The sequence below is a fragment of the Hordeum vulgare genome, unplaced genomic scaffold (assembly GCF_904849725.1).
Source record: "Hordeum vulgare subsp. vulgare unplaced genomic scaffold, MorexV3_pseudomolecules_assembly, whole genome shotgun sequence".
Taxonomy (NCBI): Eukaryota; Viridiplantae; Streptophyta; class Magnoliopsida; order Poales; family Poaceae; genus Hordeum; species Hordeum vulgare.
The window spans coordinates 45,978-50,439 of NW_025422732.1; the positions used below are offsets into that span (position 1 = coordinate 45,978).

General features: G+C 40.2%; 1 non-coding gene across 1 annotated transcript; it reads right to left on the reverse strand.

The window, feature by feature from the left end:
- Nucleotides 1-315: 315 nt before the first annotated feature.
- On the reverse strand, nucleotides 316-387 carry TRNAR-UCU. The gene has a single exon. It is a non-coding gene; the product is annotated as a tRNA-Arg (tRNA).
- Between the last annotated feature and the right edge of the window lie 4,075 nt (nucleotides 388-4,462).

Sequence of the window (4,462 nt, forward strand, 5' to 3'; positions counted from 1 at the left end):
AAGAGGATATCTTGATTCGTTAGAAATCGAACAGGTAAATAAATTTCTGGATGAGTTACGTAAACACCTAAAAGATACTAAACCTCAATTCCAAGAAATTATATCTTCTAGCAAGACATTCACCGAGCAAGCGGAAATCCTTTTGAAGGAAGCTATTCAGGAACAGCTGGAACGGTTTTCCCTTCAGTAACAAATAAATTTGGCATATCTACTCTTGTTATTTTGCATGTCTACTCTTGTTATTTGAATCATGCAAAAAAGTTTTCTTTGTTTTTAGTTTAGTATAGTTATTTAAAGAATAGATAGAAATAAGATTGCGTCCAATAGGATTTGAACCTATACCAAAGGTTTAGAAGACCTCTGTCCTATCCATTAGACAATGGACGCTTTTCTTTCGTATTTTATTCTTTCTTTTATTCTTTCTTTTATTTGTTGTCTTCTTCCGAGAAAAAACTGTTAGACCAAAACTCTTTTAGGAAATCAAAAAATCCAGATACAAATGGATGATGTATATATCATGCATATATCATTAAAGAAGGAGTATGGGGCCGGTAGTGGGAATCGAACCCGCAACCCCAAGGTTATGAGACTTATGAGCTACCAAACTGCTCTATACTCTTAAACTAAAGAGGGGTAACTAGTGGATAAAAGAGGGTTCGATACGTCCCTCTACCATATCTATACAAATAGAATAGTCCATTTATACAGAATGGTAAAGAGGGCTCCTCTATGATTATCAATTCCAGAAATCCATACAAATACGAAAGGGTATTTTATCCTTACCAACTGGATCTTGTTGCACCCGGTAATAAACATTCATAAACCATTTCTCGAAGTACGTGTCCGGATAGCCCAAAATGTCGATAGTTAGCTCTAGGTCTTCCGGTCAAAAAACAACGTCGATGAAGGCGTGTAGGTGCACTATTACGCGGTAGGGATTGCAATTTTTCTCGCATTTTCGTTTTTTCACTCAAACTCAAGGGAGAAACTTTGCTTCTTATCTTTTTTTTTAAAGATTGACGAATCAAATGATATTTCTGTTCTAATTTCTGCCGCTTCTTCTCCCTCTGAATCAAACTCTTTTTTGCCATAATGTGCCGTTGCTATTATTATCAAGTATACGGTTCTAATCCTAGATGGAAAAATAAATAGAAAAAGAAATTTAAGAAGGCGGATCCTCCCTCTCTATCAAGAGTAATGAACTAGGTGCTGATACAGTACAAAAAAACAAACTAAATTAACCAAACTTGCCTGATGTTGAGGCAATCAAGAAAGCTGCATAAGTGAATATATAACCCACGGAAAAGTGAGCTAATCCAACCAATCTTGCTTGCACAATGGAAAGAGCCACAGGCTTATCTCTCCAGCGAATTAAATTAGCTAAAGGTGTGCGTTCATGAGCCCATGCTAAAGTCTCAATTAATTCCTGCCAATACCCCCGCCAAGAAATTAAGAACATAAATCCAGTAGCCCAAACAAGATGTCCAAATAAGAACATCCAAGCCCATACCGATAAACTATTCATCCCAAAAGGATTATATCCATTGATAAGTTGTGAAGAGTTTAACCATAGGTAATCTCTTAACCATCCCATCAAATAAGTGGAGGATTCATTAAATTGTGAAACGTTGCCCTGCCATAATGTGATATGTTTCCAATGCCAATAAAAAGTAACCCACCCAATGGTATTTAACATCCAGAAAACTGCCAAATAAAATGCGTCCCAAGCAGAAATATCACAAGTACCGCCGCGCCCTGGGCCGTCACAAGGAAAACTATACCCAAAATCCTTTTTATCCGGCATTAATTTGGAACCGCGTGCGTCTAAAGCGCCCTTTACTAAAATCAATGTAGTTGTATGCAAACCTAGAGCAATAGCATGATGAACCAAGAAATCCCCAGGTCCTATTGTTAAGAAAAGCGAATTACTATTCTCATTAACAGCATTCAACCATCCGGGCAACCATAGGCTTCGACCCGCATTGAAAGCGGGGCCATTCGTTGAAGATAAGAGTATATCGAACCCATATGTCGTCTTGCCATGAGCAGATTGTATCCATTGGGCAAATATAGGTTCGATCAAGATTTGCTTTTCTGGAGTACCAAAAGCAAGCATGACGTCGTTATGAACATAAAGGCCCAAGGTATGGAATCCTAGAAAGAGGCTAGCCCAACTTAAATGAGATATGATAGCTTCTTTATGGTCTAACATTCTTGCCAATACATTATCCTCATTCTGTTCCGGATTGTAATCCCTAATGAAAAAAATAGCTCCATGAGCAAAAGCCCCTGTCATGATGAACCCCGCAATATATTGGTGATGAGTATATAAAGCAGCTTGAGTAGTAAAGTCTTGTGCTATGAATGCATAAGGAGGTAAAGAGTACATATGTTGAGCTACTAAGGAAGTAATAACCCCTAAAGAAGCTAGAGCAAGACCTAACTGAAAATGAATCGAATTGTTGATTGTGTCATAAAGGCCCTTATGCCCACGCCCTAATCGACCCCCCGGAGGAGTATGCGCTTCTAAAAGATCTTTAATACTGTGCCCAATTCCGAAGTTAGTTCGATACATGTGACCGGCAATGAGAAAAATAAATGCAATAGCTAAATGATGGTGAGCCATATCAGTCAGCCACAAACTTTGTGTTTGTGGATGGAATCCCCCAAGAAGAGTTAGAATGGCAGTTCCCGCTCCTTGAGCGGTACCAAATAAATGATTACTCGAATCAGGGTTTTGGGCATAAAGATTCCACTGACCCGTCAAAAGGGGTCCCAACCCCTGGGGATAGGGTAATACATCTAAGAAATTATTCCATCGAACGTACTCCCCCCTGGATGCGGGAATAGCAACATGAACTAAATGTCCTGTCCAAGCCAAAGAACTTACCCCGAAAAGTCCTGACAAATGATGATTGAGACGAGATTCCGCGTTTTTGAACCACGAAAGGCTTGGTTTCCATTTGGGTTGTAGATGTAACCAACTCGCTATTAAGGACAGCGTAGAAAGAAATAATAGAAAAAGAGCTCCAGTATAAAGATCTTCATTGGTGCGTAATCCTATTGTATACCACCACTGATAAACCCCAGAATAAGCAATATTCACTGGACCAGCAGCACCTCCTCGAGTAAAGGCTTCCACAGCGGGTTGACCAAAATGAGGATCCCAAATCGCATGAGCAATAGGTCTTACGTGTAAAGGATCCTGTATCCATGATTCAAAATTTCCTTGCCAAGCTACATGAAACAGATTTCCGGACGTCCATAGAAAGATTATTGCTAATTGCCCAAAGTGAGAAGCAAAAATGTTCTGATAAAGACGTTCTTCAGTAATATCATCATGACTTTCGAAATCATGTGCGGTAGCAATACCAAACCAAATACGACGAGTAGTGGGGTCCTGAGCTAAGCCTTGGCTAAACCTGGGAAATCTTAATTCCATAATGCCTTTCAAATCCTCCTAGCCACTATCCTACTGCAATAATTCTCGCTAAGAAGAATGCCCATGTCGTGGCAATTCCACCCAGAAGGTAATGGGTTACTCCTACAGCACGTCCTTGTATAATGCTCAAGGCTCTAGGCTGAGTAGCAGGAGCAACTTTTAATTTGTTATGAGCCCAAACGATAGATTCAATGAGTTCTTGCCAATAACCACGGCCGCTGAATAAAAACATTAAACTGAAGGCCCAGACAAAATGAGCACCTAAGAAAAAAAGACCATATGCAGATAATGAAGAACCATAAGACTGAATGACTTGCGATGCCTGTGCCCACAAGAAATCTCGAAGCCACCCATTAATCGTAATGGAACTCTGTGCAAAGTTTCCCCCTGTAATATGAGTTACCACCCCTTGATCACTTATGGTACCCCAAACATCCGACTGCATTTTCCAACTGAAATGGAAAATGACTACCGAAATTGCATTGTACATCCAGAATAAACCTAAGAAAACATGATCCCAAGCAGATACTTGACATGTTCCCCCTCGGCCAGGCCCATCGCAAGGAAAGCGAAAACCTAGATTTGCTTTATCGGGTATCAAACGGGAACTCCGAGCAAATAAAACACCTTTCAAAAGTATTAATACAGTCACATGTATGGTAAATGCATGAATGTGATGGACTAAAAAATCTGCGGTTCCTAATGGAATCGGTAACAAAGCCACTTTGCCACCTACTGCTACTAACTCGCCGCCTCCCCACGTTAAGCTAGTACTTGTTGTTGCACCAGGAGCTGTTACGCCAGGCGCAGTAGCATGGATATTTTGTACCCATTGAGCAAAGATAGGTTGTAATTGTATGGCGGTATCCGAAAACATATCTTGTGGACGGCCTAAAGCACTCATGGTATCATTATGAATGTACAAGCCAAAACTGTGAAAACCTAGAAATATACATACCCAGTTAAGGTGGGATATGATTGCATCGCGGTGTCTAAGGACGCGATCTAATAGATCGTTGT